Here is a 24,542-nt window from a genome sequence, read left to right as displayed (position 1 = left end):
TGTCCTGATGATCTGATAGGCAAGGCTGCCTAAGGTTTCTGAGGGCCTACAGTCTCTCTCAGGATAGCTGCGTTAGAGTGGAAGTTTGCTCAGGTCTCAAGGCCCACAGACAAGCTGGCAGATGGATGGCTTTCTACGAGAAAGCGGGGAGGGGGACTTGGGACAATGGCAGCTAGCTCTCTTGAGCTCTTAGGCTTCCAAGGTGGGAAGTGGGAAGCATATGGATCTCCTGGGTCTAGGCTGAACTAGGAGGCCAGTTGCCCAACAGTAAGGTGACCACTAGTGAAGGTGAATTGTAGAAAAGATGGATGGGTGAACCTGTGATGGGGGTCCAGGGCGGGAGAATGAGGGGGGGGGGGCACGTGGGGGTATGGAAGAGACAGCCATGCTGGCACAGGCAGAGGGAAGGCAGCATGGAGACAAGTGTGGCAGCCTGGGGACCGCCTGGCTGTGGCAAGTGACAGGAAGAACAGCTGCGAGGCACCAGAGGAGGGGAGGAGGGAAGGCCACCCAGGGCAGTAGCCATGGTCAGGACTGGCATCTTGCTTTGCCCTTGCTTCAGGCCCTATCACCATTCCAGCGCTACCTGCCCGTTTTCCTGAGCCTCGGATGGACAGCCAGCAGACCCTGTTTGTGCCAGTGTTGCGCCTTTTTATCTTGTAACTGCGACTCCTGCCTGGGTTCTACTTCACCAGGTGGTCACCTAGCCCTAGTCCAGGCTTGTTGGGGCAGAGGATATGGTCGCTGAGACGTCTTGGTGGCCTCAGTGTGCTGCCTGCTCTTCCACGTGCTGGCCACTAGATGGTAGCAGGAAACCTGTTGTTTTCCCAGCGGGTTGTTTTCTTCTCTGGAGCGCCTCTGACTTCTGCCTCTGCCCCTCTGGTCTGCCACTTGAGTGGCTCGGGACTCAAATTCCATATGCCATGGGTTCATGGATGATTCTGAGGCAAGGCTGAGTGGGATGAAGCCACAGCAGCCTGGTTTTGAGAAGTGGCTGTCTCAGTGCATTGTCCCAGGTTTGGAGGTGGCCTTTCAGCACCCTACAGGTGGCCAAGTCCTTTGAAGAGAGCTTCTGCTGTCAAGTGCATCCTAGCCGGGTTTCCGGGGCTGTGTGGGGGCCAGAAGCAGAGAACAGGGTTTCTGAAGAAGTCTCACTACTACTTCCCACAGACCTCAGCTTGGCAGCCTGTGTGGATGGTGGGTGGTGCTAGTCATGGTGGGAGAGGGTGATGTGTGGTGGTGGGGCTAGCCTGGGAAGAGCAGCAGTGTAAGGCCAAGGACATGATCCCCAGCAGCAGTGACACACAGCAGTAGCAAGCTCCCAGGAAGCCCACCTTGGGTCCAGAATGGGCGGGCCCTGCTGCTTTCATCATTTTTTTTTTTTTCCTGTTCCCAACAGCTCCTGGGTGCAGCACTCCATCCCATTGCCCGCAGCTGGTCACGGGCACGTGTGGCCTTAGATCTTTGCAGGCTGGTCCCACAGGGTGCCAAGCCCCACAGCATCCCAGGTTCATCCTTAAGTACTCAGTTGTTCCCATGTCTGCAGTTTTTTTCTGGCTTCCGGGGGCTCTTCGTATTTTTCCTATAGCTGTTTCAAGGGCTGGGTTGTCCTCTTGAGGCCCATGGCGGGCACTGGAGGTTCAGAGAGGTCAAGGGCATGTTCAACATGTCAAAGATAAAATGCTGAACTGGCTATTGATTCTGAGGCTGGACATTTTTTATTCCTCTTGTAAGGATCAGGTTTGCACATGGCAGGGTTGGTGGGTGAGAGAGAGAAATCCGCATTAGGATGTCAGAAATGGGGATGCAACCCGTTGCTACCCCCACCTACAACCTCCAAGCACCCTTCTTGTCTGTACCCCAAACTGGAAGCAGGAGTGGGACCCTCGTTGCTCTATGGAGCTACCAAGTGGCCCCAGCTGCTAGAACTTTCCATTGGTCAGTGGTGCTGTGAGGGTGTCTGGCAGGGGAGGGTAGTGTGTGGTGGAGTGCCTTTGTGGTTCAAACTGGCCTCTTGAGCAAGTATTGCTACCCCAGGCCTACCCATGGCTCTGGCTGGGACCCCTTTCCAGGTGGCCTTCCCATGTGACACTGTCAACGTTGGGGCAATGGTGGCATGCCCTCTGCATGCTGGGTATTTTTGAGGTCCCACGCTGGGGTTCTAGGTCCTTCTATAGGCACACCCACTTTATCAGAGGTCCTCCAGCTGTGTGAAGGGGTCAGTAGGAAGCTGCCTTCTACACTTCTATTCCTGATCACCAGTGTATGCACCTAGAGCCCAGTCAGGTTCTGAAGACCTCCTGATATGCCGGGTCCCAGCCCGCCCCCTCTGCTGCTTTGCTCTGCCTGTAGCTGCCTTTGTCATAGACACCCTCTGCTGTCTTCTGCAGGATTTGCATTGGTGCCTGTGTCCACCCCAGGCCTGCTTACATGTGGGGCTCAGGGGAGCACCCTTCATGTACTGCCATTTCAAAGGCTGCTGCTTCCCTCCCAGTCAGGCGGCCGGCTTGGCTGCTTTCGGCCTCCTTCCAAGGCTCCAACATCCTGCTTGGCTTGTGTCCCCCAACTCCAGCTGCAGCTTCGCTGTTGTGCTTCTGGCAGAAGGCATGCTGAGATGGGGAGGGGGGGCTCCTTCCCCTTGGCTTCTCTTCTCCCTATTACATCAGCTTACAGCCAAATACCCCTGGGGTCTGGTAAGGGAGGGTTTTTCATTAATTTTTTTTTCCAATGGAAATAATTCCACCACTTGTCAGAGGGATTTCTGTATGCATCTTTTTGAGGGGGAGGGTTGACTTCCTCCCTCCTTTCTTTCCCAGCCTCTTAGATTCTCATGAGGTGGGCAGCTTTGTTTCCTTAGCTGGGCTGTGCTGGCCTGGGCTGCTGAGGAGGATAGTATGGGTCACTGAGCTCAGAGCTAGGTATCCGTCCTGCTCATTGACTGTGTGACTTCCAGGATGGCCCTTGTCCTCCCTGGGCCTCTCAGTCCTTCCTCTGTCTTGTGTTGGTGGTGAGGGGTAGTGCTTGATATTGTGATTGTACAGGATTTGGGGTCCAGTGTGGCAAGAGGCCTTGGAGGTGGGTCCACCTGTGGTGGAGCACAGACAGGAGCCCTCTGTGCTCAAGAGGCAGTAGATGAGCAGGCCAAGAGTGAGCAGGTCTCTGGCTGGTTCCTGCTGGCCATGTCAGGGACCTCTGAGTGGGTGGAGCCTCTTTGCCTCTGCTATAGCCAAGCACACCTCTTCTCAGGTCTCTCCCCTCCGATTCTCCCTCCCTTTGCCTCCCTTCTCCTTACCCTGCTCCCCTTGCCCTGCCCTGGTGGATGGCTTTGTGTCACCAGCCCCGCAGATGGGTAGGTCTTGGTCCCTTCCCCGCCTCCTGATCCTCTCCACTCTCACCCCGCTCTCAGCTCAGATCCAGGCCTGGGAGCTGGTGACCTGAGAAGGGAGCCCCTCTAGGTACTTAGGCACAGAGTTTAGCCTACCCCCTCCTGCCCAGGGCCCACATCTGGCCAAGGGCTCAGTTTTCCCAGCTGTAAATTGCCTCCCGCTGCCCCTTGGCATCTCCTCAGATTTCAGCTTCATGGTCCTTTTTCTTTTTGCAGGGGTGAGGGAGTGTCTAGGGAAGGCTCAGCACGTACTTCCCTCCTTCCACATGTCTGAGGTTGAGGAGAGAAATCTTTGCCCAGGTGTTGGGTGAACGGAGGGTTTTTTTTTTTTTTTTTTTTTTTTTAATATCAGGTAACTGGGCAGTGACTGTTTGAGTTAGGGTCCTTTTTCTGAGCATTCCCCCCAGAGGCCAGCCTTACTGTGTGGTGTCCTTCTACTGTGGCAGGGGGTGTTCTCCTCTTTGCAGCCTGGTTCTTGGCTTGGGGTGACTTGGAGACGGTGTCTTTCTTTCCACCCTTTTCTCCCTCCTGCTCCTCCTTGGTTTATCCCTTAACCTAATGTTTAGCTGTAGGGATCATCTTGACTTCCTGCACCTCTCAGGTGGGCTTTCTCTCCCCTCACACCTGTGTCTCTGGCTCCTGCGGGTGACTATGGGGCTTGTGTCACACCCTGTCCCTATAGGTGCCAGCTGGTTGGCTGGGCTGGGCTGCAGAATTTGCCTTTGCATCGCCATGGCTCTTGGTTCTCCCTATATGGGGAAAGCCTGTTTATTTGGGCCGGCCACAGAAGGGCAGGAATCTCAAGACAGCCACCAGCCCTGCCTGGGGGGAGATGTCACTAAGGCTGGAGCTACTCAAAATGTGGTTCCTAGACTAAGGCTGAGTGACCAGGCAAGTCCAGAGATGGGAAGTGACCATGCATTGCCCTGGCAGGGGTGATGGCTGTGGAGTTGCAGGTTGGTGTTTTCTGGGGCAGCTCTGGATTAGCCTTGGTTTTAGGTGTCTGGCACCACTCTCTGGGGATGCTGTTGAAAGTGAGGGCTTGTCTTGTGGAACAGGATACAGGGCAGTGAGGGTGTTGTAAAAATCTCTAGAATCACAAGTGGTTAAGAAGTGTGTCATCATAGGCTTACGGGATATGGGTCAATCCAGGGAAAAAAAGCTTGCCTCTTGCCTAGATGGACTGAGAGAGTGCTGTGCCTCCCATTCCAAATCACAGAAAACGTCCCTGAAAGTGGACAGGGCTTCTGAGGAGATGATGCTGGGATTTTGGATCTGGTATAGAACATTGAGGAGATTGGGGAGGTTCCCAGTGAAGGCCCAGGGTCAGGTTTGGACTATTTGGGTGGGTAGGTAGGGTCTCAGTGAGGAAGGTTTGTAATTGGCCTACAAATGAAAAGAGTATTCTGAAGTTTATGGTGAGAGAACCCATGGAGGTTTTGGGGTGAGGTGTAGGAGGACCCAGAGCAAGTCTTTATGTCAAACTAGTGGATAAAGTTTTGGGGGTTCCATGTATGAGGGCACAAGGACATACTGGGCCCCAGACAAAGGACAAAGGGAAGAATGGCCAAGTGTTGTGGAGCAGTGGAATCATGGAGCCTATGACAGGAGGTTAAACAGAAGCCAGGGGTTCATTTGGAAGTTTTGGAAAGGCAGAATGTGTGGCATAAAGACCTGGTGTTGTTAAAACTGGGATAGACCGGTAGGAAGTGATGGGGATACACGGGATGTGATAGGTCAGTGGAGGTCAAGGGGAACATGGGAGTCTGCACTAGAGAATTCAGTAGACAAGTACCCAGCGCCTTTGGGGGTCCTGGCCAAAGGGATGGGCTGAGTTTTGTGCTACCCAAGGTGACCCATGCTTCTGAAAGTTCTGCCAGCTCTCAAATATCCTTTCACAAAGAAGTTTAAAAACAAGCAATCAGATAAACAAAACCCCCATCCTTGTCCACTTAAAGCCAGCTTCTCAGAGCCCAGACTTCTGTAGCCCTCTGAGCCATTGGTACCCCGCAGTGGCAGAGCCAGCCCCTCCTCTTAGCACAATTTCAATGGCTTTTCCATCTGATTCCCTCCACTCCCAGCATGGGCAGTGATGGATGCTCTGCTCACCTCTGTGCTTTTGGGATGCTGTCTTGGTGCCACTCCCTTCTTCCTGCCCCCTCTTCTGCTCTGCTTAGTTCCCAGGACTCCCGGGACCCCTGTGGCTCTGAGGAAGCCTGGTGTGACCCCATCACCTGTGGCCTCTCCTGTTACTTATGTCATTCACTGACCCTGGCTTTCATAATGGTGGTGCTGGCCAGCCCCTGTGTTTTAAGCAGAGGCAGGCCTGTGGGATTTGGCCTACTGTCTGAGTGCTTATGCAGCACGGGGCCTAGTGGTCTAGAAGCCCCCTCTGGATCGAGTCCCTCATCTGCAGCTCCAGCCTGGCTCCACTGTGCCCTGGGGCCTTTTTTCCTTCCCCTTTTGTGGGAGCAGCACCTCACTGGAAGAAGCCGTTGCCTTGAGTAGGCAGCTGCCTAAGGCTGATATAGAGTGGGGTCGCCCTGTTCAGAAGGGGACCTGTGACAGCCTCTAGAACTCATGGCTTCTCTCCTTGGGATTCGTAGGACTGTTAGCAGGCTTTCCTCCCCTGGCTAGCAGGTGAATAGCAGGGTTTGGTGCTCTAGACTTTTCCTGTGGGGAGCTCCCAGGAGTCTCTCTGACATGCATGTCTTTTAATTGAGACAACTGTCACAGAGGTGAGGTCTTTCCAGCCCCACTTGCCAAGCCTGCTGCTGGGTTGGTGCAGTCCTGCCTGTGGGGGCCCAGCCCTGGCTGCCTCTGTACTCCCCTTGCCCAGGCCGTTCTTTGATACCGTAGCACACTCCACCACAGGCTCTCTTGCTAGTCCGCTGCAGCCTTCCTTTAGTGGAACCCAGTAGGGTTCAGGCTGCTTCCCTCTGTGCGAGCTACTCCCCCTTTCTCCCCCTCCCTTTCCTGAGAGGGCATGAAACTGTTCCCAGGCTGGTCCTCACTGTAGGAAAGGGCTGTGGGATGAAAGGTGATATATAAATGTAAGGTGATGATTATTTATTTGACAGGGACAGCTGCCTGTGGTGAAGAATGTAATCTAGTAATCCTTGTGTGAAAATCGGATCCGTGGCTCAGCAAGCTGCCTGAAACAGAAAAAGACCATTTTCCCTCTCCCCACTTCCTAACCCCCACCCCATCCCACCAACCATGCTCCCTTCCAAAGTTCCCATGCTCTTGTAGCATGTCTCCAGATGTAGGTACACATAGGCCTTCTGTGTAGCATGTCTGCAGATACATGTAGCATGCACATGTGTACATATATACGTTCTGCAACCTGCTGCATGTATATGGCATACATGTGGCACACACTCTGTGCATCTTGCTTTTTTTGGCGGGCGGCAGGGTTTCTCTGTGTAACAGCTCTGGCTGTCCTGGAACTCACTCTGTAGACCAGACTGGCCTTGAACTCAGAGAGATCTGCCTGCCTCTGCCTCTGAGTGCTGGGATTAAGGGTGTGCACCACCACTGCCCAGCTGCATCTTGTTTTAGTTGCATCTGCATCTGGTTGTAGTTAACATTGTCTATTAAGTCTTCTTAACCTTGTTTACTGGTAATTGCTCTTTACCAGATAAATTTTTACATGATCCTGGGCCTATAGCATATAAATCAAGCATTTACTGACAATGAATGATAAAGAAATTTATTTAAAGGTGATTTTTCAATATACACATTTTATCATTTATTAATGACAATAGCAAATTTGCATACTAACAAGGTAGATGAGTGTGTATGTTTTTACAGAAAGAATTACATCTTGGTAGAATATTTGATGCTGCAAGACACAGAGCATCTTCAGTGTTTTCCAGAATTGATCGATATTCTGATTTAATGATCGTCAATGCTGAAACTGCTGCTTCACACAACATATAGCACAGAAACAGCAAACGTCTGTTGAGGCCTCTTCAAGAAGTGATTGGAAATCCCAAACCAAAATTCACTTCACAGTTTTTTATGACATCCAAGTCAGCAACTCTAAGAGTAATTTTTAAAAACTAAACATTTTAATACAACACAATATGCTAATTTGACACTTAGGCACCACGGAGTGATGGTGGGAAAACACAAAAAGCCTTTGTTTTCCCTAATTAAACCATTATGTTTCTGTAAGAGCACCCGGTGTTGTATGTACGTGAGAATGCTGCAGTTCATAGCATGCAGTGGTCTCCAGTCTTTGCCGGGATGCTACAGGCCCTCTTCTTTGCTTGTGTGTGCTGTGGCAGGGTGAGTAGGTCACATTGCATGTCTTGTGTTCAGAACCAAGTGTAGATGTAACCAACCATCTTATTAAATAAGAAACACAGAACCAATGCAAAGAAGAAAGCCAAGAGATCAGAGCTAAGAGCCTTACCCGCCTGCTGCAGCTAGCCTCTTCAGCCAAGAGACCTCTCTGAAAGAGAACTACTTCCTGTCTGTTTGTCTTTATATAGACTTTCTGTTCTGCCTTCTCATTGGTTGTAAAACCAACCACATGACTGCCTCGTCACTGTCTGTTGGCTGTATCCTTGAACACACAGAGATCTACCTAACTCTGCCTACCAAGTGCTGGGATTAAAGGCGTGTACCACCAACACCCAGCTTTTGCTATGGCTCTAATAGCTCTGACCCCTGGGCAACTTTATTTATTAACATACAATTAAAACCACATTTCAGTACAAATAAAATACCACCATAACCAAGGCTGCAGGGAAGTCACATGATGCCCCACGAGTGAGCTTCACCAGAATCACCTCAGCGTCATTCCAGATTTCATTATGAATTAGTTTTTGGTCATTGTGCATTTAGAAGCCTTTTTCAGCCCCCACCATGTTCATTTATATGTGGGGTTCAGTCACAGCCTGTGGTTTAAGAAGCCTGGCTTTCTAAGACTTTGAAAGCCAAGATGTCAACAGTGCAATATTGCTAACTAAACTCACACCTGATCTGAACTTCTTTTCACACAGATGTTCTTTCTTTCCCAGGATTGCACATTGCATTTTGTTGTTGGGTCATTTTAGGTCCCAGCCTACCTCTGTTCCTCAGGTTTTCCTTGTTTCCACGAGCTTGGGAGGATTTAAAGGCCCAGTCAGCACTCCAGTCACTGTCACTTTGGGTGCATCTCATTTTCTCTTAATGAGATTGGAATTATACATCTTGGGCGCAACTCCACAACAGTGACACTGTCCTCCTCAGAGTACAGTATCGGGGGCCATGAGGCTAGTGTGTGTTATTCCTGGTGATGTCACCCTTGATCACAAGGAGGAGGCTATGTCATCTGGTGCCCGAACTATAAAGCTGTAATTTCTTCTCTGAAATTACTAAGTGTTTGGAGGAGCAGATACTTGTTACACTAGACAAATACCCAGTTGTTCCTCGGACTTCCATCCAGTAATTTTAGCTAATCCATCCACTGTGTTGCCTGATACAATGGTGTTTGTGTAAATGTAATTTTCTGTTTACTTCATTATTCTGCATTTATTAATTGTAATTCTGGAAGGAACCATCCTCTCTCACTTATTTATTTATTCACTTAGTTATTCTTATCATTACAGACTCATAAATATATAACACACTAAAAGCACGGGCAAATGATACATAATAAATCTGATATTTGTGCTGTGGATTCTGGCTGAATAGTTGCTTATGTTGTTCCAGTTATTCTTGCTGTAATCTTTGGGACATCTTTCAGTTGGTGCTTGTGACCGTTTGAACTGACATGGCTCTAGTGTTTTTATTTTTAAAGCATTGCTTATGTTCAAGCATTACAGAAAACTCTAAGATTCATGCCCTGTCCCTGGAACCAGTCACTGCTATAAGGATCCCTGCTTTTGCTGGAGCCTGGGGTTTAGAAACCTGGAATCGGTCATTGCTCTAGAGGGCCCTGGCTCCTGCTCCTGTTGGAGAATGGCATTTAGAAATCGGGATGCAGGCCCCAGTGTGCTTACTGCTGACAGGCTTTCATAGCTTCCAGGGCTTCCCAGAGAATAGATCTAGGAGACACCCGGCTGCCAACAAGGCCATGTATGTATCTATATTTATTTCTATCTATATTGTTAAAATTGTGAGTTTGTGCTGATTTTTAATTGCTTTTAATTTGGCAGCTTCGCAGCTGGCAAGAACTTGGGAAATCAAATCCAAGCTATCTCCTCCCCAAGGATAGTGACTGAGAGGATTGGGGATCCAGCTTGAGGGACCCAGGCAGTCAGAGGTAGGTTTGGGGCTGGAACTTGGGTTTCTGGATACCTGATGTATTCGTTATTTTTCTATTGCTGTGATAAAACACCATGACCAAGGCAAATCACAGAAGGAAGGGTTTATTTGGGGCTTATGGTTCCAGAGGGATAAGAGTCCATCACGGTCATGGCTCAGTAGTGTGGTAACAGGCAGGCATGATGGCAGAAATAGCTGAGGGTGCACATCTCAAATTGTAAGCAAAGAGAGCAAATTTGAAATGGTGCAAGGATTTCAAAGTCTCAAAACCTGCTCCCAGTGACATACTTACTCTAGCAAGGCCATACCCACACCTTCCCAAATGGCCACCTACTGGGGGTCAAGTATTCAAATACCCAAGAATATGGGGGAACACGTTATTTAAACCACCACACCGACAGCTTTTGACAGTAAGTGGATATGGTGCATTGAATAGTGCCCACCCTGTGCATTGATATCTCCTTGGAGCCTGTATGTTCTTCTAATTTGAAATAAGGGTCTTTGCAACCATAACCAAGCTAGGATGATCAAACCAATCCTATAGGGTTGGTCACACTGGATTAGCTGGTGATGGGTATTCATCTAAGACAGAAATTTGGGCACTGACACAAAAGGAGAATGCCATTTGATGACAGAGGCAGAAAGGAGTGATTCGTTACCAAGGACTGCCATCTACATCCACATCTGAGAGAACAAGAAGGAGGCTTTCCCAGCAGTTTCAGAGGTCTGGCTCTGTGGACATCTTGGCTGTCTGGCTTCTAGAACTGTGAGACATGAATTCTGTTGTTTGAGGTATCGGGTGGTGAGGGATCTCACACGGTGGAGCATCCGATGGTTATTGCTGTCTGTCCTCTGCGGACAGGAATATTCACTTACTGTCAAAGATGTCAGGTGTGGTGGTTTGAATAACAAGTCCCCCATATTCTCAGGCATTTGAATGCTTGGTCTCCTGAGTTGGATTCCCAGTCTTCTCAGTCACTATCCTCTGTGCAGTTCCTCACCCCTGGGTGCCCTGGGCTTTGCACCGAGGACAAGAGTTCATGAGTGTGTGATTCTATGGCAGGGTACCCCTTCAGTGAGGTTTGTACTGGGGCCAACTGAGGCTGCAAAGGGCTTGGATTTTTGCCTTCTGATGGTCCTCATCCCCTTCCCTTTCCCCAAACCTTAGTGCTATGAGGCTGGTCTCCTGCACCTTGTCTCTTGCCTTGCGCGGCTCGAGGGCACCTTCCAGCAATTCTCCTTGCATCACATATCTAGCTCATTCCTCAGATTCTCCTTGTGCCCTTTTCATGAGCACAGGCAGCCTGGGGCATCCTTTGGTGTGTGGTTCACTCTGTGCTCAAGACCCCCAGCCACTCACATTTGCCTCCAGGCTGAGCATGGCTCCAGGCTCTCCTGTCGTGACTGCCCTAGCTGGGCCTTCCATGATGCCCTTGCTCAGCACTGCTCACCTGGCAGCTCTCTCACTTGGGAAGTAGCCTTTTTTTATGTCAGCTTGTTTTGACTCACAGATTTGATTGAGCACTTCTGCAGGACAGGGGCCATGGTGTACCTCAAAGATGTTCCACTTGAATTGGTATGGGTTGTCTTTATACTGGTGGGGAGAGGGGAAGGAGGCAGAGGAACACCCACATCAGCATATCTTGTTGCCTTTGGAGTAGAAGAATCTAAGCTCTGTAAGGGGACCTTAAAAAAAAAAAAGCTGCGGTCTTACCACCCTGCATCCCGATAGCATGTTCTCAGCAAGGGCAAAGGCAGGGCAGGGACCAGGTGTCTGGCTTCCCAGCAGGCCTCTGCCAAGATTATCCTGTCCTGCTCTTTGCTCATTTCTCTGTCCAGATGGCTGGGGGAAGGCATAGCTGGCATCAGCTACGGTGATGTATGACCAACTGGGGCCAGAGCAGAAAGGGTCCAGACTATTAGGGGTGTCAGGCTGGGAAATCGGAAATTAAAGGCTGGAGCCATGGCCAGCAGAACCTCCCCCTGGTGCACTATTCTGAGATCACCTGCGGTGGGCTTCATTACCAAGGGTACATGGGAGGGAAGGTCTGTTGGCAGGCCTTGGAGACAGATGGCTGCGGGCTCCAGCCCAGCCTAGCAGTGAACCTTTGGGCGCTCAAGTCCTTCAGGCACAAGCACAAGAAACTTTCCTCCACTCTGAAGCCATATGCCCCCTGGCAAGCCAGGGTCCTCTCTTGGATCTCAGTCTTGTCATCTGTAAAGTAAGAATTGTGGACGAGAAGATCTTTCCGTGATCCCATCCTTGCCATAGCCTAGATTATGATCTACAGTCATTCAAGGTTGTGGCTGATAGTTAAGGGGGCAGGCCAAGGGGCCGAGTGATAGGTTGGAGCCCATTGGACAAGGACAGCCTCTCTGTGGTGTCTCCTCCCCTCAGGGAGCAAAGGTCAGGAAGGCTCATAGAGATGGGGGCCTCTGAGAGGCAGAAGAAAGGGGCTTTTCTTTGGCTCTTGTCCTTGGCGTTGTTTGTCATTCCATCCCTCGTCTGTCTACCACCCCCCATCTTCTTACAGGTGCTTATTAAGTGCCTGCTGTGTTAGGAGCACAGCTTTGAGGAAGACGGGTTCTAGACAAGCTGCCGCACATGCAGTTCATAACCACCAGACTCGAGGTTCAGGTGCCTCTGCGCACTGCCCTGCTGCCTCGCTGCCTCGCTGCCTCCCTCTTCCCTTCCCTCCACTCTCTTCCATCCTCACTTCTTTGCTTCTGTGGCCTTTCTGTACCTCTTTAAGGCTGGGATTCTGGACTGCTGTTGGCCAGAAAGGTGAACTGTGCTAGCCCCTGGTGCTTCTCTGTGGCGGGACCACTGGGGGATGTGGGAGCCCACAGAGGTTTCCTAGTGAGATCTGAGCTTGCTTTACACAGCAGGGCTGCATTAGGGAATGGATTGACCACGTGCATGGTTACCAGGTGTTTTTCCAAAAGTCTACCCTTGGCTGTGCTGGGGGGAGGTCTTTTGCTCTACCCCTTGACATTCCTTTAAAAACCCTTTAGAAGAGACAGAAGGGGCTGGTGGGTTTTGACCCAGGCCCTCCCGAGGCTGTCCTGCATCTCTGTCTTTCCTCTCACTGTCTACGTATCTCTTTCTATCTAAATATTTCCCACTTCTCTCTGCTCAAGAGTACCCTGGTTGTAAATTGGGGGCTGGTCCCCCACAGGGGGAGGAATATTGATGCCTGCATGCTTTATCAGTTTGTCCCATTTTAGGAACATCAGGTGGGAAAACATGAATGAGGGCACCTGGGTGACACCGTGACCGCAGCAGGTGCTGAGTTCAAGCTGGCTTTCTATCCCTTCCCTTTCTTACCTTTCTGCTTGGGTTTGTGGCCCGGTGCTTGTGGAACCGGGCTGGAGATCAGGAAGGCCAGGAACTGTGCAGTTCCCACTGCAGCCTGAAGCTAGGCAGGGCACGGAGCGTTGCTGGGCAGCAGGAGGTGGTACCCTGGACAGGATGCAGACCTTGAGCTAGGAAAGGCCAGGAGTCTGCCAGGGGCTAGAGAGAATGTCAGGCATCCCATGTATTTCAAGAATGAAGTGTGATGTGACAGCTGTCTGCTGTGTCCTGCTGGGTGTGGGAGCCAGAGAGACCCTCAGAAAAGAGGGTGGTTGGTGGGCCTGCAGGACCCTGAACCCTGGAGTTTTCTCACTCCTTTAGGGCTGCCATCAGCCCCTTCTCTCTCTGTCCTCTTCGGGTTCAATGTGAGCTACCTTGGACTCCCCGGCCCCGCTTTTGCGGCCCATTGCCACACCTGTAGCAGCATTTCCCTAGTCTGCATGTCTGGGGCTGTGCTCTCTGACTGTGTGTTGAGAACACCACAGTGCATCTAGTGTGCCTGAGGAGCTGAGCTTTTTGTTTCGTTTTCCTTTGGTTAATAAAGTGTAAATATTATTGGCCACTTGCTCCAATGGATGCCTTCCTAGATGGCAATGCTACCACACACTGGTCCACCTGTGTGAGGTGTGAGGCGCCTTTTGAGATGTGTATTCATCACAAGATTGTACACATGTTGTACCTATTTGGGATGATAAAGGATGCCCTCTGTCTTATTAGACACACTTGGAAGCTGAGTGAAGGGTTGGCATAGGGGCACAGTACAAGTGCCTCGCATATGTGGGGGGCACTGCTGAGCCAGGCAGCCGTTACAATGGGGACTTCTTAGAAGAAAGGCCTTTAGGGCATTTGCCTCCGTGGTCACGACTGAACAAATTGATAGGACTGGAGGAAATGAACCCAAGTCCGCAGCACTCATTCAACAGATGTGGAAACTGAGGCTCACTATATAGTGGGTATTAGCATACCATCCTTTTGATTTCAAGAGCTACTCCGTGTTAGCCTTTTTTGGCAAACAAGGGAACTGGAAATTGAAGCCACAGAGGAACTGATAACTTGGTTTTAAGTCTGTGAAGATTCCCAAGTTTGGTTTGTAAAGGGGCATGTCTCCTAAGCCTCAGGCCCCTGTCCACTCACATTGCAAGGCTGCTGTATTGCCATATTTTCTTTTCTGGAGGCAAGGGTCCTGGTTTTGTCCTCCATGACCTGGAGTTGGCTGGTGAGTGGGAGGGCTATTAGGGGGTGCAGGATGTGTGAGAGGGCAAGGTCTCCTAGGGTCTTGGACATGTAGCCTTACTCTTTTGTGGCCTTGCTCTCTGTGGACTCCACAGACACCTGCCTGCCTCTGAAGGACCAGGAGGAATTGTGGAGCAGGGTCAAAATGGAGTCGTGTGCTCGCATTCCTCCCTTAAGGAGAACTGTGCAGAGACCCTTGTCTCTCCTTCCTCTCCAGCGCCGGCTGGGACTCTGCCCAGCCAGGGAAGGGCCCTCCCTCCGTCCAGCTGTTGTGCACCCCAGCCCCTCCTCCACTGCTGCAGCTGTCCTGGCTCCATCAATCTCAGCCAAGGCTGCGGGGAGGATGGGGACAAGGAGAAGAGGGGCCTCTTGCATGTGTCTGCCTGAGGTAACTGGTTCCTGCTTCTAGGGGGAGGAGGCTTCGGCGGGGGCTGGGGGTGGGGTGGGGTCCTGGTGTTTCTGCCCCTGGCTCTTGAGTAAATCATGGGGTGTGGGTGGCTCAGCTTTCAGCCCCATGGCATTTGTTTTTCTGGGAGGTCATCTTTCTTTTTGGAAAAAAAAGTGAACTGTTAAGGGGCTTGGCATGTCCTGTGTTGCTGTGATTTCCATGAACATAGGAATGAAAGGGTTGGTGAGGAAAGGGCTGGGACCTTTGTTCCTCCTGGTCTACTAGTCTGACTAGGTGAGGCTGTGTGTGACGTCAGACTTAGGTGTGTGGCCTTCAGTGTAGGTACATTTTATCCCAGCCTGCACAGGGCCAGAGAGATAGATACCTGACTGGACGCCAGCATCGTCGGTGTGTCTAGCCCTGCTCTGTTTCCTGAAACAGAGTCCTTAAGGACTCTAAGGACCTTGCATTCTCCCTGAACTCAAGAGCAAGATGAAAAGTAAAAGAGGGAAATAAGTCTTTCCTGGTCGGGCCTCATCGTATCCACCCACAGTGTAGGGAAATGTGGCCATCTGCCCCACGCTGACAGGTAGCAGCATCATGGCATCCTCTGGAAGGAAGGCTGTATGAGAGAATCATTTCTTTCCTTTCTCTTTCTTTGTTTCACCTAGTCCAAATGCAGGACCAAACAACTGTTAGTCAAGTAGTAGACATCAGTGATTCCAGGCCTGGCTCTGAGTTAGAGACATCTGGGAAGCTTGTCAATAATTCAGATTCCTGGGCCTCTGTCCCAGACCTCTGAGTCTTCAACCTGCGTCTTGAAAAACTTTGCCAATGATTTCCATGCAGAGTTAGGTTTGGGCTAGACCAGCTCTCTCATCTTCCAGGAGGAACCTCCCAGGAAATAGATTTTCATGAGTGTGTTCACTGAAACATGCTATCTTTTGAGACCCAATTGTTTCCTGAGCCGTTGTCCATGCATTCTGTACTTCGTGAGTGTCGGTGGTGTTCTAGACACAGCTCAGGCCAAAGGGTGCAGACGGTGGGAGTGGACTACATAGTCTAGTTGTGATACAGACAAAAGAATCCACAGTTAAAATACAATGAGAAAAGTGGGCTGCTGGGGACCCTCACTGGGCTATTGCGTTCACATGGTTCTTAGATGAGGGACAAGAGATGCCCCTGGGAGACAAGGGAGACAGACTTGACTAAAGCCACCAGAGAGTTTGTTATTTTTGTTTGTTTTCATTTTTAAGGGGAGCCAGGAAGTGTTTCCTTTGGGAAAAGTGGTCACAGACCTCCAGATAGGAGGTGGAGGTGACAGGCAGTCCTGGCATTAGTTTTGGTTTCTTCCATGTGACTCCAGTGAATTTCTTGAGTTACCGCTCTTGCCGGTGGTGCGAGGCTTCTACCCTGCTGACCTGTGCTGTCTGCTCAGGGAACACCATTTTTCTTCTCCCCATCTTCCTGGGTCTTTTCGGTGAGGACAGTATGCGTTTGGACTTCTCAAACTTGCTGGGCCTTCTTAGCTGGGGGTTGCCTCATTAGTTAATTCCCACATAAGGGCAGACTTCAGTGTGCCAAGTTCTAGGCACTGCAGGAGAGAGAGGGTGGGTACTACCCCTTCACTACCCCAGGCTTGTTCAGGCCTTTGGGGAGCCAGCCCTCTTCTGTGACTTTTAACTCAATATTCCCTGCACAGCCCCAGACACATTGCTGGAGCGCTCAGCACGCCTGCTTTTCTCAGGAAGCTGCCTTCACCCAAGCCTCCGTCCTCCGCTTGACATTAAACTCTGTCAACATTTTTTCCCCATGAAGTTCTTCCTCCTCCTGCACAGTCCCCAGTCTCCAGCCGGCTTCTCAAGCCAGGGACATGATTGGATTGCAGTTGCTAGCACTTCCTGGAGACAGGTCCCTGAAGAGCCATAAAAATCCAGGAGTGTTTCTGGCCACCTTTCCATGTAGATTGTAGCACACTGTCACACACCAGCAGAACACGTGTGTAGTTTCATGTGTACACTTATGTGTGCACGTGCACATGAGTGCATGTTCACTGTGTGTACTTAGCTTTGAGGGGACTTTCATACTGTGTTACCTATGCATTGTGTTTCTGGGTACCACTCTGAATTCCTTGAGCAGATTTTCTGACTCCAGGCTGTGGAGGCCAGCCCCCCCATACGTCATCAGAGTAGGCACTGAGCCCATGGCAGGGTGGATTTGGGTCTTGGCCACACTGCATTCTTGACATTCTTTTCTCACAGGAAAAGTGCCTGGAAATAACCCCCGGTTGGGATTGCCTGCGTACAGGAGGGGCTGAGGCTGCCACCCCGCCTTCACATTTGGTCCCTCTTGGCCCCTTCAAGCCCTTCCCTCCCACCTCCTCTAATGGCAGATGCAACCAGCTGGGTGGCCCATAGGGCTGCACATGTCCATCAATAGTTTAGTGACCTGACCAGCTCCACTGCCCTCTTCCCACCCTTGGAGGCTGCCACCCAGGTGCCCATTCCCGGGACTTGTTCTACGCACCCAGATACTAACCAGCTGGGGTGGCAATGAATGACATCATTCTCTCTTCCTTCCTTCATTACTTTTCTCTTCTTTACTTATTTAAAAAAGAAAATACCTCGAGCCAGCCTGTGGAACTGAACAGCGAACTCTGGAGCAGTCAGGTATAAATGAATCTCCTTGCAAATGGAGCACCCCACAGGATTGGGGTTTGACGGGGCCTCTTGGCTCAGACGCTTCTCAGCTCTCAAGGAGGTTCCATTCTCCCCCTGCTTTCATCTCCAGGGACTTCATAGTGGGAAATCTCTCCCCGGGGAGTCTGATCTCATTGGAAACTGGAGGCAAGGAAGTTTCTTCCTGTTTCCCAAGGTGCCGACTCTTTGTCACAGTGAGTGGAAAGGCACCCTGCCACCTCACAACCCCTCAGTGCCCAGTCAGCCAGGAAGCCGGTGCAGAATCAGTTCTTCTGGTTGTCCAAATGGCCCCAACACCCAGCTCCTCTCTTGCCAAAGGATTGGCTTGGTGCCATGACGGGCTTGGCTTTGGCATCTGCCTGACCCCTTGGTAGTCTTCCTGCCTTTCTGCCTCCATCTGTGTTCAGAGGCTCCAGCAGCAGATGAGACAAACGGTATCTTGAATGAATAAAGGACAGTTGTGGGGACACAGATCATGATGTCACTGTGGGTCCATGGGTGAGATCTCTGCTGCTCTGGGCTGTCTCTAGCCTGGAGGCCAGGCTCAGAGTCACTGTCTTTCGCTATACGGCATCGGAAGATGCGCTGGAAACTACTGTGTAAATCACAGAGCCATAGAAGGTCCTATGCATGTGGCAGGTGGGGACCCGAGGGTGGCAAGAAGTCTGTGCCCAGTGTGGAATGCTGTGGCTCTTTGACAGAACATGACTAGAGGGGCGTGCCTCCTTTGAAGCTCCCGAATCTGCCGACTGATCGATGACGCTCTTACTTTGTTCCTGACCCTGTAGCACTCCCACAGGCCCAAGTGCTGCAAAGATTTCCCACCTAACTCTCACCACAGTCTGTTTTTGGATTGTGCTAGTTTATTTCAGGGTCAGAAGCAGCTGGGCATTTAAAAAAAAAGTATTATTGTCTAAACCACGCTTTGTAATAAGAGTTCAAATCAAAGAGATGGGAGAAAAGGCCTCGAAAACTATCATCATGACATCACGACAGAACTTTCCGTTAGTTCGTGGTGCCTTCGGCTCGCGCTTGCTTGCAAACATGTTGCTGTAGTCATAATGTAGACAGGATTTTGCATTGTTTGCTTTATTTAATATTCTACCGCAGACTCCATAATCGTCATATTTAGACTTTTAAATGGCTGCATAGAATCACTGAGTATTTTCCCAGTAGTTTGCTTAGATTTCACTCATCTAGATAACAGTTCAGGAAGATGCATTAGTATACGTTGCTATGTGTGCATGTGTGTGCGTGTGTACGTGTGTGTGAGTGTGAGTGTGTGTGTGTGTACACATCTCTTTAGTCTCTACTCTCCTTTGTGCTGTTTCTCTAGGACAAATTGAGAGGCCCGGCATTCTTTCATTCTTTCCTAGAGTAACGGAAGAGCTTACCATGGGCTGTTAAATACCGGCCGGAAGTCAGGTGCCTGAGAGCAGCCCCAGATTTAGCTCGGATCGCAGTCTGATCAGTGTCTGTCCTCACAGACTGCCCTTGGGAAGTCAGTCTGGTGGCAGAGACCCCGTTTTAGAGGCTGGCAACTGCACTTTTGTTGTAGCTCTGGCTTTGAAGTCTTCTGGCCTTGGTGTCCAGATTGAGAATGTGTTGCTCGGCTGATTCAGGAATTCTTTTTTGTTTGTTTGCTTGAAGCAGGACTCCTGTAGCCCAGGCTGGTCTCAAACTTACTATGCAGCTGAGGATAGACTTGAATTCTTGATCTTCATCTCCTGTGTACTAGGATCAGTTACACCGTGGAGGCTAGAGTCAGTCATTCAGGAATTCTTCTGTGCACTTTCCTGTCTGATGCCATGGACGACCGCAGGAGAGATTACGCTAGCTTCTACCCACAGGGAGCATGAAGTCTCAGATGACTATGTCTCAGTGCATTCATCGACAGTGAACTTGATGCAGGGCTGAGGACTCGGATAGGGGATGCAGAGTGGCACGGCGAGGCCTGTGACAGACTGAAGCTGCTGCACATGCCCGGTCTGAGCACACTCCTGCTCTTCAGGTCCAGCTGGGTGTTTACATCAGAATGTGAGCCTGTCATTGCCAGGGCCTACATTGTTCTTTCTCCCTCTCTGTGCCTTGGTCTTCCTCTTCTGTAGCAGAATGCCCAAACCTCTAGTACACAACTGCAAATATTTGGCTATGTAAAAGAGGAGCTGGTGCTTAAAGTCCAAATGGGAAACATGATTCTTTTGTTTTAAATAAATACTTAAGCACAACTCAGTTCCTGCAAGCATCTGGGCTCCAGGTCTGTGCAGCAGAAGTTGCCGCCGCTGTGGACCTTCAGCAAAGCTCTCATTCTCCTTGTCCTTCTCAGGAATCAGTACCCGGGTTTGGGGTGTCAGTGGTCAAACATGATCACAGGGAAATCCCCTTTGTAGAGGACTTCGTAGCAGGGCTTCCCTAGCCGTCTGCTGACATGACACGGTCAGACAAACACAGTTGGAATTTTCCAGGATTTTTGGTTCGCAGGATCTTCTGTTTTTCAGGGGAAGTTTGAACTCTTGATTTTCAGGTAAAATCTCCTGGTCTGATTCTAAACAACTGGCATTTAAAAAACAAAACAAACAAACAAGCAAAACAGATGCATACTGAATCAAACTTGTCTGTGTGCTGAGTCTGGTCTGGGGGTGTCAGTCTGTGACCCCTGCTTGGTCTTTTTGGTAAGTTGTTAGGTTGAACATAAAGCAATAAAACCAACAGAAAGTCATGGGAGGTGGAGGGAGGCAATGTCCTCATAGCATCGAAGTCCTGGTCAGTAGCACAAGTGAGAGGAAGCCAGGCTGTTGTGGAGAGGCCACAGTGGGACAGTGTGTGTGCTCAGGAGTCGCTGCACCTGTGGAGCTGTGGAGCTAATATGTCATGAGGAAGTATTCCTTCTGTGCCTGTTCAGAGGTGATAAGGAGATGAGCATGTCTGTGGTTGTCTGTCTGTCTGTGTGATACCACATCTCTCTTTTCTAGTCCCATTGAGTAAAGATAGGCATTGCTTGAGCAGCCTCTCGAGGCCAGGAGTTGGATCTGGGAAGACCAGATGGGGCAAATGTCCTGGAATTTCCCCCTGCCCTGCCCTCCATCTTGCTATGAGGGAATTGTCCCCATTGGGTAGTTAGTGAGTATTTACTGCAGGCACTCAGGCAATTGCCAGCTCCTCCTCCCAGCACCCCTCTGAGATCTGCAAGAAAGATAAAGGGGTGTCTGTCTGAGGTGCTTTGAGCTCCTCAGGAAGCAGAAGGGACTTGAAGACACTCCACAGCTTCCCCAGATGACAGCCATGACATACAAGCCTAGAGATACTTAAGAAATATGGCTTGTGAGGGAAGTAAACACTCTGTGTTATTTATTATTTATTAAGAAAACAAAGCTTTTCCCAGCTGGGAGGTTTCAGATCACTGACAGTGTCAAGTCCAATTTCCCTCCATTAACAACAGGTCGCATTTCCTGCTGTGTTTGTGCCCAAGACATGACTCTGGTGTGCCTTGGCCATTGGAGGGCTTCTGGAGAGGAAGGGACAGTGGACTAAGGGCTGCAAAGCAGAGCCGCACAGACCCATTGTTCCTAATGCTGGACCCAGTGCTCCGGGATAGGGGCGAGTTTAGCAGTGGGGAGCCTCTGGCCACATCCTCTTTATGGGGCAGAATCAAGGTGAGACTTGAACATGGCTTCCAGGAGTCACTGGAGTCCAGAGATCCAGTGATAGCATGGGGAGAGTAGTGGGGGTCAGACAAGAAGGTGGGACACCGGAGGAGAGGGGCCGGGTTCAGGGCCTATTGAGTTGAGGTCTGGCCAGCCCAAGGGCTAGCTTTGCCTTGAGCAACCGCAGTCCTGTAAGACTGGTACCCTGGCATGTGATTCTCTCCCAGGGAGCTTATTGGCAAGCTGGTAAGGTGGGGAGGGAGAGAGTTTTATTGTTTCCTCTAATTCAGGTAAGTGTGGCATAGGCTTTGAAGTGTGACTTAGGCTTTGAAGCCAAACAGATCCATTTCAGTCTTCACTTCATGGCCTTGGGTGATTGCTTTAACCTCTGACCTCCAGGTACTCCATCTATAAAGTGGAGACTGATGCTTACTTCCTAGGGTATTCTAGGAGGTGTGAAAGCTAGCATGGTTCTCGGACACGTAGCAGGCACCCGGTGGCTAGGAGCAGCTGCTGCTGTTGTCGGGCCAACCAAGAACATGGCATCTGTAGGTGTCCTGCGTCTTGAGCTTGACCCAAACTCCTCCACTCTGTGCCGGCAGACATTGGCAGGAGGACCTGCTCTCCAGGACACATTCATGCCTGCATTGTGGGTCACTGGCTGCATCCCTGCCTGCCATGTGACTGTAACAGGGTACTGAGGGAGCTGCACCCCCGATATAAATGAGGCACCAGAAGGAACCAGAGCCTTTGTTCTCTGAGCCTATTGTGTCTCTCTCACCTCCCCTACCCCTCCCCTCTACCTCAAAAAAAAAAATTTTTTTTTTTTTTAATAATAAAGAAGAGAAGAAATGGAAGAGATGAAGGGTTGTCAGCACCAGATCCCAACGCGGGCTCCAGGAGTTGGCGGCTTTTCAGTGCCTGCACAGAATTCCCTCTCCTTGCTTTCCTCAGCTCAGCCTAATTAAGATAAATCGGAGTGCACCCCTAGAAAGAGTTCCCCACATCCCTGCCACCCATCGCAGCCCTCCCTCCAGCGCTCTGTCAGCGCCCGCCCTGTCCCCCAAAAGAGACCCCCAAAGCGTCCAGCCCATTGCACCCTGCTGTGGTCAGAGTCACCTTTCCCCAGCACCCCTTGGGTGACCTCCCACTCCTGCCCTGGAACCTGCAGAGGGTCCCTGTTGCTTGTCTGCAGGCCGCGTTCCTCAGTGTAGCGTGAGGCTCTTCAGAGCCTGACCTTGGCCTGCCTTTGCCGGCTTGTCCCCCGCGGTGCCTTGTAGACAGCATATGCTTCCACGGAGCGGCCAACTCTCTGTTTCCTGCATGGGTCTGGAAATTACCTGCCTTTGTGCCTCTGGTCACATGGCCCGTTGGCTTGGAAAGCCTTCATCCTGGTGGGATTAGGGCCATTCTTGAGGGATTAGTTGGAGTGCCAACTCCTCCAAAAACTGTATCTTGCCCAGGAGCGTGCTCTTGCCTTGCCTGGCACACAACGGATTCAGCATTAATGCTGAATTTGCTCACGGGGCCTCCACTGTCCCTGGGAGGGTCTCTTCCAGGGCCTCCTCAGAGCCTGCTGTCTGTGTCCCCTCAAGCCGTGGAGCACGTCTGCACTCTAATTACACATGATCTAAGTTCCTCGGTATTTCTCTCTTTAAGTTGCACGTTCTGTTACTTTCCCAGCATTGTTTGTCCTGTCTGTGAGCAAGGGCAGTGAGAGCGTGTAGCAGAGCCTCTGCTCCCGGCTCTGCCCTGACCAGCTGTGGGCCTGGGCGAGGAGCCATCCTCCTCAGGGTCTCAGTTCCCCACCTGTAAAACCAAGGGTGGGCCTTAGCTGGCTCTCGGGTTTGTGGGTGGGATATTATGAAGACATAATTTGTATATCACATGTTTCTTGCACTTTGTGGACTGAGTTGTGCCCTCCAGATTCATAGGTTCAAGGCCTAAGTAAGTCCCTGTCCTTCAGAATGTGGCTCCATCTGCAGAAGGGGTCTTCAAAGATGTAGTAATTCAGGGTAAGTGAGGTCCTGAGGTCCTGAGGCTGGGCTCCAGTGTGATTGGCATCCTTACAAGAAGAGTATGATGGCATAAGAAGAACCGTGGGAAGACAAAGGGGGAAGGTGACTGCTGTGGAGGAGCGAGGGAAGGCAGGTGAGACAGGCCTCTCGAATGTCGAGCTTGGAGTCCATCTCCAGAGCTATGGAGAGAACGAACCACCTCTGTTGTCTGGTGCCTTGTCACAGCAGCCCGGACAAAATGATGGGTCTGTCTAATGTCCGCCTCCCTGGCTTGGTGTGTTTAGTTATGTAGGTGTTGCCTCGTTTCTGTCACCCCCAAAAGAACCCTTGTGTTTTTATTTCCCCCAGTCCTCACCCCAGCACATCTCTACACAATGTCAAATCCACGTTTTGTCTCTGTGGATTACCTCTTCTGGTCTTTTGTCCTGTTGTTAAGGATGATCTGTTTGTAGCATATACCAGACCTCTGATCCTTTTCACTGCTGAGTATTATTTCAGTCTATGGGCATGCCCAGTTTTATTGGACTGTTTATCACTCCCTGGACTTTTAGATTATTTCAAGTTTTTTTCTTTTATGAATGAGGCTGCCTTGAACACTTACGTACAGGTTTTTGTGTGGTAGGCATGTTATCACTTCTCTTGGGCTTATACCTAGAAGAAGAATTGCCTGATAAGTCTATGTTAGCTTTTTGAAGAAGGCCAGGCTTCTTTCTGAAATGGCTGGGGTGTTTTACATTCCTCCCAGCAGTGCATGGAACACTCTATTACCGTGTATCCTCACTGGTTACCGTCTGACTTTCAGGACCACCCCAGTCGGACTGAAATGGTACTTCATTGTAGATAAGCGCTTTACCGAGCTACACTTTCAGCCGCTCAGTATGTTTTCAATTTGCATCTCCGTGATGAGTGATGTTGAGCATCCATTTGTAGACCTATCTGCCCCGTGCTGTTTGGAATCCTTTTCAAAATTGGCTGCTTGTTTTGTTATTATTTGGTTGCAAGAGCTCTTTATATGTTCTGATTATGGACTCCCAAACAAGTCTCTAATTTGCAAATATTTTCTCATGTTCTGTGGGTGTCACTTTCTTGATGACCCACCCTACTTACCCCTGGAGCCTTAACCTGCTGTCGGAGGAGAAGCGGGCGTGGCCCGTGGCAGCCCCCGGAAGCTCCGCAGCCCCTGCACAGCGCACTTCTGGGATGAGGTTTTTTTGTAATTCTGTGTTTGTTTAACTTGTTCTTCACAACTCCCAGAGTGGTGCTGTGTGCAGCTGGATGCTGAATAATTGATTCAGGGGACAGTGAAGGTCAGAATGAGGAGCTCCCATCACAGCAGAGGTGTTCCTGTCTCAAGAGACCTGCTGGAACCAACAGCTCAGAGCCTGTCAGCCCTCCTCTTACCTTGGAGAGAGGTCTGAGGGCCCCAGAGTCCGGTGGATGGTCCCTTGTAGGTGCCCAGTGGGGCTGCGGAGGTGGTGACAGCGCAGACCAGAGGTAATGAATGTTCAGGAGAAAAGAAAAGGGATTTTCAGCTTTCTGGCTCCTTAAATCCAGCCCTGCTT

General features: G+C 50.5%; 1 protein-coding gene across 8 annotated transcripts in view; it reads left to right on the top strand.

Annotated features, from left to right (window-relative positions):
* The window catches only part of Tspan9 (tetraspanin 9), a 185,477-nt gene that overhangs the window by 51,162 nt on the left and 109,773 nt on the right, over window positions 1-24,542 (top strand). For 5 of the 8 annotated variants that reach the window (XM_052720237.1, XM_052720234.1, XM_052720236.1 and 2 more), the window contains one exon: window positions 9,535-9,641. The exons of the other annotated variants lie outside the window; for them this stretch is intronic. The gene's annotated coding sequence lies outside the window, so the exon portion shown is untranslated. The remainder of the gene's footprint in view (window positions 1-9,534; window positions 9,642-24,542) is intronic. 8 annotated transcript variants of the gene reach the window in all.

This window comes from Peromyscus californicus, unplaced genomic scaffold, assembly GCF_007827085.1.
Source record: "Peromyscus californicus insignis strain IS unplaced genomic scaffold, ASM782708v3 Scaffold_6__1_contigs__length_162567912, whole genome shotgun sequence".
In the NCBI taxonomy this organism is placed as follows: domain Eukaryota; kingdom Metazoa; phylum Chordata; class Mammalia; order Rodentia; family Cricetidae; genus Peromyscus; species Peromyscus californicus.
The sequence above is the reverse complement of the archived record's forward strand: the minus strand, read 5'-3'. Positions and strand labels throughout refer to the sequence as shown.